The following is a 13,619-nucleotide window of genomic DNA, read 5'->3' as shown; positions in this document are numbered from 1 at the left end:
CACCCCTTAGAAACTTGTCAGGATTCAATTTGTTGTAAATCTTGGGCCCCACCTAAACCCAATGAATCAGAAAATTTTGAAGTGGGGCCCTGCAATTCATGTTTTTTAGCAAGATTTTCAGTTGATCCTGATGCCCATGAAATTTGAGAACCACAGTGTCTATTTTTCAGAATCACCTTGGGAGCTTGCAAAAACTCTGATAGACAGGTTGCACCCACAGAACAAGGGGGACCTGGTGTCACGGATTTCACGAGCTCCCAAATAACTGTAACATGCATCTGGTCCCATCTGCTTCTCTGGAAAGGCTGCAGCTGGGCCGCGGGCAGAGGTACACGCCACCTGAGACTGGCCATCACCTGCCTGATGTCCAACAGCCCCCTTATAGGCCACAAAAATGTCCACGGGACGAGAGTTCCTGGCAGCAGACCTGGCCAGACCCATGCCTGCTACAGCACCCCAGCCAGGGATCCCTGGGCTGCAGAGAGAGACCCATTCTGGCCATACCTGCCTAGGTGCCACTCATGACGTCACTGACAGCCACCTGTGATGACAGGGGAGCCTCTCAAGGACACAGGAAGCCCAGTTGAGGACCAGCTTCTGGGATGAGCCACATGGGAGTCCACTGTGGATAAACCCTGCATGAGCCCGGCCCCAAAGCCCCAGGCCAGGCCTACCCTTGGGAACCAAGCTCTCTCTCTGCTCCATCAGCCCTCCATTCACCTGCGTGTCAGCCCACTGTGACCCCTCTCCTCCACTCCCTGAGGAATCACAATTATTTGAGAAAGACCTGGAAGGCAACAAGCCAAAATGCAACCCTGGTTGGGTTAGGGAGTGTGGTAAAGGTAGATTTTTTTTCTTTCCTTTCTTTTTCAAAGATTCTGTCATATAATGATACTGCCTTTGTAATTTTTTTTTTTAGCCATGCCCTGCATTTTGTAGGATCTTGGGTCCCCAACCAGGAATTGAACCCAGGCCCAGCCATGAAAGATACCAAATCCTAACCACTGGGCCACCAGGGAATTCTCAACACTTTAAAATTAATAATTACAATAAAATGTCTCCATCCCTCAGGGCCTCGGGCACTGATGACCTCAGGAGCAGCTTCCCTGGCCTCACACACTTGGGGTGCCTTGGCTGAGCTCCCTTGCAGCCTGTGTGTACACCTGGCTGGGCTCTGAGCACCCACGGCTCAGGAGGTCCTGCTTCTCCCGCCATCACCAGCTTTCTCGCACAGTGCCAGCCTTGGGCCTCAGAGGGGTCCCTGACTGCCCACTAAGAATCCTGGGGTAGCCTTGGCACTGTGCCTATAAGAGTTCAGCTTGGTCCTGCCAGGCAGAGGCCCTGGATACCACAGCTGGAGAGACTGGCCATGTCCACTCACCTGTGCTAGGCTGGGTCAGCAAGTGGACAGGCAAGAGCGGTCCAAGGGCCTCGCCTCGGCTGCCCACCCCGGCACGTACTTCATCTCAGCTTCTTATATCCTCCGCATCGCCTTCCCATGGATGCACAGGGCAGTTAGTAACCAGAGCTCCCAGAGAGGAAACCAGGATAATTCAGATCACAACTCGCCTTTGCCTTTCCTTCAAAAGCAGGCATGTAACAGGTGCCGTCCAGCTCTTCAGAAGATGACACAGCTCTCCTAGCCCACAGGTTTGTCAGTGTGAACTGTACCTATATGTCTTGCTTAGAATAGTCCTGGGTAGAGGGACAACTCCGTGGCCTCCCATCCAACCCTCCCCACACCTGGGGGCTCAGCCAGCTCTTCTTCCCCTCCTCAGCAGCCTGAGGCCACCATGTCTGGCCAGAGCAGGGGCTGCGCTCCCACCAGGACATGCCCCAGCTGGATCCCACAGATATTTAGTTTGCCAGACTATGTCAATGCCTCCACATTCCCACGATCGTCATAAATTCACCTTCTTGGCAAGTGAGCCCATGAGTGATGGCAGAGACAGACCAGCCCCATCTCCATTCCAGGAGGGTCAGCCCCCAAACAAATATTTAATTCACAAGGTTGTTTGGGACATCAGTAAGCAACTGCGTGCAGCACCAGGCAGAAGTTAAGCGCACCGTCGTAGAACTGCACGCAAGCCTGACCTGGTGGGCCGCTTATTCTTCTTATACCTCCCAATCCACCCTGCTGAGTGCCCTGTGAGGCTGGCATCTGGGGGCTCCACTCTTGGGCTTCCTTGCTTCCTGGTTTCTCCTTGGCTATACATGCCGGAAGGCATCATCAGGTGATCAGAGGGTTGAGCTGGGCCTGGATTTGCAGTGGCTGTGCTCCCACACCTGGGACACAGCTCCAATGGGCAGCCCCTCTCTGACTGCTGAATCCTTCCCTCAGGGCTCAGTAACACTGACCCTACCCTGACCCTTCAGGCCCAGGCATGGTGCAGCTCCCTACTCGCTCCTCACTGCTTCACTATCCCTGTTTGGTTCCTCTTCATTCAACTCTGTTCAATGACCCCTGGGAACATGTGGTCTGTTTCTTGCCCAACACTGACCTCACCTGGAGAATCTATACCTTTAGGTTTTGATGTGGGGTTGGATTTCAGCAAAGTATTGTACAGTCCTCTGAGGTGGGCTGAGTGCCAGTACAATTAGGTGGACTCAGAGATCGAATTAACCAGATCCAAAGTAGGATGATTCACAACAACCAGCAAAGTGTCTCCAGTGGTACACCTGAGGGCTCTGTCCTAAGACCTGTCTGCTCAACATTTTTATAAGGGATTTGGCAGAGGACATCGATTGCTCCTGATCTCATGGAAGAGATAATTAGTACACAGAATGGAAGTGTTTGGGACCCAAATACTTGGAAGCTACATGGAACAATGGGCCATACTCACAGAACAGAGAGAGACGGAGGACGAGAGGTTTAGAAAGCCAAAGGCATAAGAAGAGGTGAAGACTCAGTGAGGAGCTCATGGGGGAAGGACTTGGGTGCAGCCAGCTTTAGGCTGAATCTGAGTCAGCAGACCAGCATGGCAGTCACAACGATGACGGGTGAGTGAACAGGACGGCACGCTGGATAAGGAGAGAACAGGCCAGGTGTCAACTGAGAGCTCAGTCCCTCCCGGGCTGTAAAGGGACAGGGGAGTGCTCTGGAGGAGGCTTGGGAGGGGACAGCCAGGCCAGGTGTACAGGACGCAGAGACCCACCACGGAGCGTGATACTGCGGGGGCCAGACAGAGCCGGGGAGAGGCAGGCCAGGGAGAAGGCGACATGAGAGGCGGCTCCAGACCGCTAAAGGGATTATCTGCTGGAAGATAAAGGACAAGGGAGCAGTGCCAAGGACCTTCTCTCCCTGATCCAATTAAAATTGTCTGCAATCACCGAAAAAAGACCATCAGCAGCACTAACAGTCGTGAACAAAATCGGACCCCTGCCTCAAAACACATGCTTCCTGCCAGCAGCCAGGGTGCTGGGGTAGGTGTCCCCCTCCAGCCTTACAAGCCAGCTTTCTACCCAGAAGACTCTACGAAATCTCTCAGCAAAACGGGAAGGAACAACAGAGAAAACACAGGGATGTGTAAATAGGTAAAAAATAAAATCTCCGGTCCAATTTTAAAAAAAGAAAAGTACAATTTCAGAGGTATGGCCAACCCTAAAATAGACTCGCACATGGAGCACAAGAAGATTTCAGAAAAATGCTACCAGTTGTTTTCAAAGAGAAAAAAAATACATTTCATCGATTGAATAATAGAGCTCAAAACAAAAGTAATATCTGTATGATTCTAATAAACTCACTGTTGGAAAGAGTAAAAAACAGAAACGGTACTGCCAAAAAATTGTACCAGTAAAACAAAAAACACATTGGAGAAATCTCAGTATTAATCAGTTAAAGCTAAGATATAGTGTCATAACAAACAATCCCCAAATCTCAGTGGCTTAAGTGGGCAAAGGATTATTTTCTTCTCATACTACATGTGTATTGCAAGTTGACTGCAGCTATTCTTTGTGGCATCGTGATCCAGGCGAAGGGAGCAACCCCCACTTCTCACGGCAGAGAGAATAACAGACGTGCCAGAATCACATGGCAGCTCTTAAAGCTTCTATGCAAAAGAGGCTTACGTCACACTCATTCCTACTTCATTGGCCCAAGTAAGTCACGTGACCAGGAATGACATCACCAGAGCCACCCATAAATCCTCCCACTGTGGAAATTTCTAACAAGACATACCACACATATCCAGAACACAGAGTAAATGAGTGGGGAAGAGGGCAAACGGAAAATGCTGGAAGAACTCTAGCAAGGGCCCTGGTTCCCAAAGAAGATGTAAGAGACAGATCATAGCTCCTGCACAAGGCCACCAAAAGAGTTCCCAGAACTGGACAGAGAACTGAGATTAAAAATCAAAAGGACACACCCTGTCTTAGGAAAAATTTGCCCACTGAAAGGAACGTGAAGTTTCGTGACTGAGTCAGGTTTCAATTTAGAAGAAAAAGAGGACGAGATATTCTGACGAAGGAACAGCGCCACTTGTGGTCTCAGGCAGGTGGGTGCTGACAGGGCTGGCCCAGCAAGAGGCAGTCGGTCACACGCGTTCCACAGCTGCACCTCGGAAGCCTCTAGACAACACCTAAGAATGTGGACTCGCTTCCTTCAAGGAGCCCAGCCCCCGCCCAGGACAGGTAGCCTCTTTGCAAACCGTCAGCTCTATCGTTCATCCCAAATGTGTAAAGACAGGTGGCGCTAGTGGTCAAGAACCCGCCTGCCAATGCAGGAAATGCAGGTTCGATCCCTGGGCCGGGAAGACCCCCTAGAGAAGGGCGTGGCAGCCCACTCCAGTACTCTTGCCTGGAGAACCCCATGGACAGAGGAGCCTGGTGGACTACAGTCCACAGGGTCGCAAAGAGTCGGACACGACTAAAGCGACTTGGCACTCACACAGACAGGACTGGCTGGTCCCATACCTCTGCAGCCGTCTTCTCTCCTCTCATAAATCTGTATCGGCCCGTGTTCACCAAGGACAGTCTGGTGCCCATCCTTCCTCATCTGTGTCTGTAAACTATTTGCATGCATAAAACAAAACATCTCTGAATCATTAAAGAATATGAAAACCATATAAATCTATAATTATATATAAAATTATACCCAAAGAATATTAGTGTAAAAGAAGAACAAGGGGAAACTTGGGCACCACCAACATGAGAGAAAAGAATCTGAAAGGTTCAAATCAGAGAAAAGGTTGCTTTTTTTCAAACATACTTAAGCGTGGAGTCCAGCTGGAACTGCAGCTCTAATGGTGCACGTCTAGAGGAGGGGAGGAGAAGAGAGGAAACAAGACGGCAGAGGTAAGGAAAAGGAGAGGATGGCGAGAACCCCGTAGAGAAAGCGCAAGGAGCAGAGGAGCCAGCGAGAGGCCCCGCCCTGACCTCTTTCCACAGCAGGCTCCAAATGGCCATCAAGACATCTGCTGAGACACGCCCAGGAGGGGCGCCTGGTGGAAATAGATTTGGGAAGCTTACAAGTACCTGCCTTATGGAGCAACTGGCTGAAATTGGACTCCTTGCTAGGATTTCTCACTGGAGGAGCCTGTGAGATTCCAGGCAGTGGTTTCTCCCTATAAACTCATACATGAACATATATTCAGCCAAAAGTCAACCACTCATAAGTTTGGTTAGTATGACTCAATTCCCACCTGGTCCTAAGATAGCCATGAGTCTGTTCCCTACCCCAACCCATGGAGACTGCCCCCACCCATGGGAACCCTGTGGAGCAGTCGTTTGGGCAACGATCACGCTTCTTGTTCTCTGCTCTGCCTTCACCAGGGAAATTCAGCAGTGCCCACATGGCTTCCTGTCACTTTAGAGCCAGCATTTCTAAGCACTGACTATGTGCCAATGCTAAGGCACTAAGCTACACACCATTAATATTCAGTTCAGTTCAGTCACTCAGTCGTGTCCAACTCTTTGCAACCCCATGAATTGCAGCACGCCAAGCCTCCCAGTCCATCACCATCTCCCGGAGTTCACTCAAACTCACGTCCATCGAGTCCATGATGCCATCCAGTCATCTCATCCTCTGTCGTCCCCTTCTCCTCCTGCCCCCAATCCCTCCCAGCATCTGAGTCTTTTCCAATGAGTCAACTCTTCGCATGAGGTGGCCAAAGTACTGGAGCTTCAGCTTTAGCATCATTCCTTCCAAAGAAATCCAGGGTTGACCTCCTTCAGAATGGACTGGTTGGATCTCCTTGCAGTCCAAGGGACTCTCAAGAGTCTTCTCCAACACCACAGTTCAAAAGCATCAATTCTTTGGCACTCAGCCTTCTTCACAGTCCAACTCTCACATCCATACATGACCACAGGAAAAACCATAGCCTTGACTAGATGGACCTTAGTCGGCAAAGTAATGTCTCTGCTTTTGAATATGCTATCTAGGTTGGTCATAACTTTTCTTCCAAGGAGTAAGTGTCTTTTAATTTCATGGCTGTAATCACCATCTGCAGTGATTTTGGAGCCCCAAAAAATAAAGTCTGACACTGTTTCTACTGTTTCCCCATCTATTTCCCATGAAGTGATGGGACCAGACGCCATGATCTTCGTTTTCTGAATGTTGAGCTTTAAGCCAACTTTTTCACTCTCCTCTTTCACTTTCATCAAGAGGCTTTTTAGCTCCTCTTCACTTTCTGCCACAAGGGTGGTGTCATCTGCATATCTGAGGTGATTGATATTTCTCCCAGCAATCTTGATTCCAGCTTGTGTTTCTTCCAGTCCAGCATTTCTCACGATATACTCTGCATAGAAGTTAAATAAGCAGGGTGACAGTATACAGCCTTGATGTACTCCTTTTCCTATTTGGAACCAGTCTGTTGTTCCATATCCAGTTCTAACTGTTACTTCCTGACCTGCATACAGATTTCTCAAGAGGCAGGTCAGGTGGTCTGGTATTCCCATCTCTTTCAGAATTTTCCACAGTTTATTGTGATCCACACAGTCAAAGTCTTTGGCATAGTCAATAAAGCAGAAATAGATTTTTTTCTGGAACTCTCTTGCTTTTTCCATGATCAAGCGGATGTTGGCAATTTGATCTCTGGTTCCTCTGCCTTTTCTAAAATCAGCTTGAACATCAGGGAATTCACGGTTCACGTATTGCTGAAGCCTGGCTTGGAGAATTTTGAGCATTACTTTACTAGCATGTGAGATGAGTGCAATTGTGCAGTAGTTTGAGCATTCTTTTGCATTGCCTTTCTTTGGAATTGGAATGAAAACTGACCTTTTGTGATACCTTAGGACAACCCTTACAGCAATGGGTACCACCATCACCCTCATTTTAGAAATGAGAGAAGTGAGGCTCAGAGAAGTTACGTGACCTTCCCAAGTTCACACAGCAAGTGACAGAGCTAGACTTAAAAGCCAGTCCATGCCTCTGAGGGCTTCCCTGGAGGCTCAGCTGGTAAAGAATCCACCTGCAATGCAGGAGACCTGGGTCGGGAAGGTCCCCTGGAGAAGGGAATGGCAACCCACTCCAGTATTCTTGCCTGGAGAATTCCATGGACAGAGGAGCCTGGCAGGCTGCAGTCCATGGGCTTGCAAAGAGTCAGACACAACTGCGCAGCTCACATTTCCACTCCCACTTTTCCACATGCCTCTGAGGCTTGTACCCCCCCCCCCATCAAGTTCCCCACTGCTCTCCTCCTTAGACCTTCAGGGGTCCCTGCAGTGCACTTCTGCCTGAACCCCAGCCAAGTGTTCAAGAGTTCATGGTCTCAGTGGGAACACAGACAGACACCGGCAGAAGTGTCTGGCATGGCAGAAGGCTCAGGGGGGCGGCCAGGGAGGCTGGGAGGAGCTGGGCCAGTAGAACAAGCAAGTGAGTAAAGGTGAGAGCTACATCTGCAAGACACGGAGACCTCTGGCCAGCGCGGCTTTCCCCGCGTCTGCGTGGGAGTGTGATAACCGGGACAACAGACATGAACAGTGATGGGAGGAGCCTCCCAGGAGAGGCCCCCACTGCCAGACTCCACAACACGGGCCTGGGCTCGCTGGCAGCTCTGGCACTGACAAGGCAGACAGTTCCCTCGCCCCAGAAGCAGGGAATGTTTTGTGTTTTCCGCTTTCGCTTTAATTTGGAGCTAAACAAAGACCCAGCGTGTGGGAGATGGAATGCTGCCTAGGGAGCCTGCTCCATCCCAAACACACATTTCCAAAACCAGAGGAAAGGCCAGGGCTGGGGCTGCAGAGGGCATGGCCCCCACCCTGGGACACAGCCTGGGACCTCGGAGCCCACTCCCCAGAGAACAAGACACCCAGCCAGGTTGGCAAGCCCCAGGAGAGCAGTGTGCTTGGCGGCTTCCTCCTCACACCCCGGGAGGCGATTCGAGCAGTATCCCTCGTTTGTGCATGAGGGGAACTCAGACAGCTGATGTGCCTTGCAATGCAACAGGACCAAGCCAAGTCCCAGCCCTCCCTGTCTGAGCCTAGAGCTCTATCTGGGCAGGCCTTGCAGGACTCTAGGAGAGAGGGAGGCCACATAGACTCTGCTTGCCTGGGAAGGGCGTAGGGTCCAATGCGGCCCACAGCCTGTCCACTCCATGGTGAAGATCAGATGTGGAAAGCACTGGCAGCGAAACAGACAAAGGAACAGTGGTGGTGCTTTAAGTCATGTCTGACTCTCACGACCCCATGGGCTACAGCCTGCCAGGCTCCTCTGTCCATGGGATTCTCCAGGCAACAGTACTGGAGTGGGTTGCCATTTCCTCCTCCAGGGGATCTTCCCGACCCCAGGTCTCCTGCATTGCAGGCAGATGATTTACCAATTGAGCTATGAGGAAAGCCCGGAAGGGCTCCATAATTGTTTTCTCAGAAGATGGAAAGCTCCATGAGGACAGAGACTTCTACTCTGCTCACCTGGGACCCGAGTGCCTGAGGACACCAGCAAGGAGATGCTCCATAACGACCAGGGATCCGTGTGCCAGGGACCTGTAACAGGCTTTAGCGGACCAAGTCCAGACCTGGACACTTTCTGAACTTTTATTTTTCAACCTCTGGGCTGGGTGAGACAGAAGCTCTGGTGGAGCAGATGGGGATGAGAAGGGAGGAATGAAGGAGGAGGAAAAAGGCAGAACAAGACACAGGCAGCCCACTGCCTGAGAGGGCAGATCCTGCCAGATGCAACAGCACCCCAGGCCCGCCAGCCTTGAAGGCCCAGGGCAGGGCCACACAGGTAGCGCCTAAGGACTTGGATGCATTCTGGCAGCCACTGGCATCAGATCAGCTGCTGTTCAACTCCTAGAGGTCACAGCGTGGCTCTCTGCCCATCACTTTCTCTCTGGAGACCAGCCCAAGGCCTGGTACATAAATACTTGTTACAGAACGTGACGGCCCAAAGGGACTACTTTGTACCAGGAGCTTCACATTTCATCACCAGTTTTCCAGACCTTTGGAAGTACTGTTCCAGTGTCCAAAGGTAGCAAAACTGAGGCTCAGAGAGAGAGCAATGGGTCCAGAGTAACGCAGCTAAGCGGTGACAGTAGTGAGTCTTGGCCTCAAAGACTGTGCCCTTTCCACTGCCCCCACGTGGCCTCTAGAAGGAGGAGAGAGAGGGAGAAAAGGGCTCTTCTAAAGCAGAAAGCAGTTAATCTCCCCTGAGCAGCCTCCCTGAACTCTGTTCCTACAAGCCCAGGGCAGCCAGGGCAGCAGCTCAAAACGCCTGTCTTCACATTCACCCCAAGGCAGAGCCAAGTCTCCCCTGATTCCGGTCCCACCCAAGCAGGAGCCTTCATGCACTGGGCAGACTGTGGCGGGTCAGAAGGGGGCTTTGTACCGTCAGTCGCCTAAGGAGCTGGGTCCTTCAGCCCGGCCCCCAATCCATACCACAAGGTCAAGGTCCAGCAGCACAGCAGCCTCCTAGGTCCCCACGCCTCACCCCTCTCGCTTGGGAACCAAATTTGCAGAAAGAGGAGGCAGAGCCTTGACTGGACTGCACCCACGGCTCCACCCCCAAAAGTTGGCTGTGGCTGGCGCTGTCCAAGGTCCTTCATTCATAGTGTGTTATCTCTCATACAAGGGGCTTGTTATCCCCATTTCCCTGATAACAACTGAGCTCAGAGAGGTAACAGAACCTGCCTAAAGACTGAAGGTGGCTCTGTGGTAAAGAATCCACCTGCAGTGCCCGAAATGTGGGTTCGATCACAGAGTCGGGAAGATTCCCTGGGTTGGGAAGATCCCCTGAAGGAGGAAATGGCAACCCACTGCAGTATTCTTGCCTGGATAATCCCATGGACAGAGGAGCCCGGCAGGCTACTTACTATCCATGGGGTCGCAAAGAATCGGACACAACTGAGGGACTAAGCACACATACATGCAAAGATTGCACAGCTGGTGAGCAACACCCAAACCCAGGGACGGCAAACACAAAGCCGTAGCCACCACACACACTGCCTTTCCATGAGCTCTCATCCTAGCCCCATTCCCCCAGACTCCCGCACCATCCACACAACTGCAGACTGGCTCCTCTCCCCCAGAGCCCCAGAGGCCTGGCAAGAGACAGCCCAGGAGCCCGGAGCCCCCAGGGGACAGTGCCCTCGCCCCAGCAGGGATCCCCCCACGAGCCCCGTTCCCAGGCCCATGGCTCCCTCCCTCCCGCAGCGAGCTGAGCGGGGGCATAGGCTGCATTTGTGGGAAACCGGGACTCAGCACGCAGAGAGGGAGTCAATTTATTCTGGAGAAAACATCTTTGTTCTGCGAGTGAAGGGAAGCCATTTCCAACAATTTAATGCTCTGTTCGCGGGCCCGGGTGCTGGGGTTGCAGCGCGAGGCTTGTTCTTCGAGGCAGAGCGGCACATAATGAGGCTTCTCACTGCCGCTCCCTGCCATCCTGCCAAAACCCAGAACGGTTATTTATCCATTAATCTGACATTACACCCCCTGCATTTTATCTGCTTAAATAAATTTGGTGGTTAGAGTGTGTGCCTGGCGGAGAAACTCCTGCATTCAATTTCCTAGGTGCCAACCTGTGTGTCACTGCCATCACAAAACCCATCTTTGACACCCCGTGGCCTCGACGGTCCCAGCTGAAAAATGGAAAGGGCAGCAGGCAGGATCCAGGGTCTCCCAGCTCTTCCAGACCGAGGCCCCTGTTCTCCAGAGACTGTCTGTCTGGGGTCCCAGCGTGCAGCCACACTCCCTGAAGTCACACACTGGTGGCCTTACACCCAGCAGAATAAGCCACCTCTTTCCACCAGCATCGATGGATCACAGGGAAGAATGGGAAAACCTAGAACCCTGATGCCTGGGCTGGAATCCTGGCTGGGCCACTCACTAACTGTATGGCCTTGCGATGGTGACTTCACCTCTCTGCGCCTCAGCTTCCCCATCTCATTCCTAGGGTTGTGAGAAGTGAATGAGTTAATACTCTTGAAATGTTTAGACTGTGCCAAGCACAAATCAAGTGCTCAGTAAAAGTTGGCTTAAAATATACATAATTTTAAAAATCTAAGGCAAGCATTTTAAGCACAGCAGTGGAAACAGGCTCAACCACTGGGTCCTAAATGTGTCCTGTAATGAGAAGGAAGGTGAGCAGAGCCCAGCATCCCCACCCTACCCATTCCACCTCCTTCACTCAGTTAAGGATAGAAAGACTACGAGAACATTTCACTTGAACTAGTGGTCACACTGCTTGAAATGTTTGAAAGTTCTTTTTTAAGCCACGCCTTGTTTTTTAAAGAGAAGAATAACTGAAAACCAGAGAGGGCTTGGGACTTGCCCAGGACTCTCCTCAAGCTCACAGCAGAGGTGGAAGCAGAATCTAGACCTTTGACCCCCGGGTCAAGTTTTTTTAATTGTTTTTAGTACATGACCTCAGGATGCATTCACCTCGTCTTCAGTAATGTTTCTACCAGCCTCTCTACCTAACAGCCTCTCTACCAGGGGAGGCTGATCCACAAACGATACCAGCTGGGCACTCTCCTCTACCACGCCAGCAGCTGCAGTGCCAACCACCCTATAGGAGGTAAAACCTTGGGACCCTCAGACTTCAATTTCCTCCCACTCTGGAGACTGGCAACCCCACTGCCCATTTGTCCTTCTTCTGTCATCTCCTTTCCTCCTCTGGGTCTCTGCAGCATCTCCTTGGTCTGGAAACATGCTGAAACTCCCTGCCTCTCCTCCCTATATCTCTGGGAATAACGCACCCCCACCCTCAGAGCCAGAATCTGCACCCTGGCTCATCTGCTGGAGGCCAGCCCAGGGTTGGGTGACTCCTAAGCTTTGCTACCCCCCTGCCACCACTTAGCTTCAGATGCAGGCTCCTTGGATGTATCATCGGCCAGCGCACACCCAGCCTGAGCTCACCACATCCCTCTAGGGGCTGTCCCCTTGCAAAGCCATTCCCTGAACACCCTCCAGAGGGCTGGTTGCTCTGCCTGGAGAATGAGACTTCCACAATCTTCTCGCCTGGGAGAGCCTGGCCGGATGCCCCGTGCCGACTGTCGAGGTGGGTGGGGAGCGAAGCGGTGAGTCTGTAACCAGAGAGAAGAGCTGTGTCCCACGCAGGATCCGCTCTGCCCAGGCAGCTGCAAGCCCAGCCCCTGCCTCCTTCAGAGCAACAGAGAGGCAGGCATGCGGGCAGACAGACGCCCAACACAGAGACCCCCACACGCTCGCCCGCCGAGTCACTACTGCCCCTTCCTCCTCGGACCTGCAGGCTCAGAAGCCCCTCCAATCTGAACTTGACTGCACCCTGGCCATCCAAAAGCTCCCCAAGGGAGGATGGCTATTTCCTAACCTCCAGAAAGCACCCTGATCGTTGCCATCTGCCATCAAAGCCAGGCAGGACCTACCCTTGCCCAATTGCTGGCTTCCAAGGCATATTTAAGCAAGAAAAATGTCATGGGCAAGAAGAAGCCCCCTTGGCCACAGAGAGGGGATAGGCAGGGGCTTCAGGTGGCCAGTCTGGCCTGAACCTTCACTCTGTCCAGCCCTGAGTAGGCTTGAGCTCCTGACACTCCCACCTTGGACAGTCTCATCTTAAAGAGCTATTCTCCCTAGCTTCCTACTCTACTTCCCTCACTGATCCCCCCCCATTGATCTGTGTCTTGCCCTCAATCTCATGCTCACACTTGAGTGTTGCTTGGAAAGTGACCTGTGTCCTAGACCGCATCCGCTTCTGATCATTTCAGCAAGACCCAGGCCCACCCTCTAATAACCTGTGCCAGGCACTGTGCTGGGAGACTTAGGGTCTAAGACATAATTAGGTATATCCCTCCCATTCTAGAGATGAGGACACTGAGGTTTGCCCAAGACACAAAGCTTCTAAGTGGCCCAGTCTGGATTTAAGCCCAGATGTGTCTGAACCCAGCGCCCCAAGCCTTATCCCCAGCCCTGCCACGTGGCTGGCAGGCCCACAGACATGGTTTTGCCCCCTGAATGAAATCACACACCAGGTCCTACCCCTGCATCCTTGGAGGATGAAGGAAGGAGAACTGGACCCCACAGGCCACATTTGCTGTAAGATTGTGATCAGGGGTCTGTCTTCCTTCAGTGCCACTAAGACTTACCTGTCTCTGGCGGAGAGAGAAAAATCAACGTTTAACAGCAGTAAAAGGCTGCTCCTGGTTAGACATCAAACGAATCAATCTTCTCCGACAGTTAATTTTCATTTTGCAACTTTCCCCAGTGAC

General features: G+C 51.9%; 1 protein-coding gene and 1 non-coding gene across 2 annotated transcripts in view; both read right to left on the bottom strand.

Annotated features, from left to right (window-relative positions):
* Nucleotides 1–13,619, bottom strand: part of GRID1 (glutamate ionotropic receptor delta type subunit 1) — a 685,893-nt gene that overhangs the window by 582,620 nt on the left and 89,654 nt on the right.
* On the bottom strand, nucleotides 12,481–12,590 carry MIR346 (microRNA 346). The gene has a single exon (NR_129716.1). It is a non-coding gene; the product is annotated as a microRNA 346 (primary transcript).

The sequence above is a fragment of the Capra hircus genome, chromosome 28 (assembly GCF_001704415.2).
Source record: "Capra hircus breed San Clemente chromosome 28, ASM170441v1, whole genome shotgun sequence".
NCBI classification, from domain to species: Eukaryota; Metazoa; Chordata; class Mammalia; order Artiodactyla; family Bovidae; genus Capra; species Capra hircus.
Note: the sequence above shows the minus strand (reverse complement) of the source record. Positions and strands in the feature narration are given on the sequence as shown.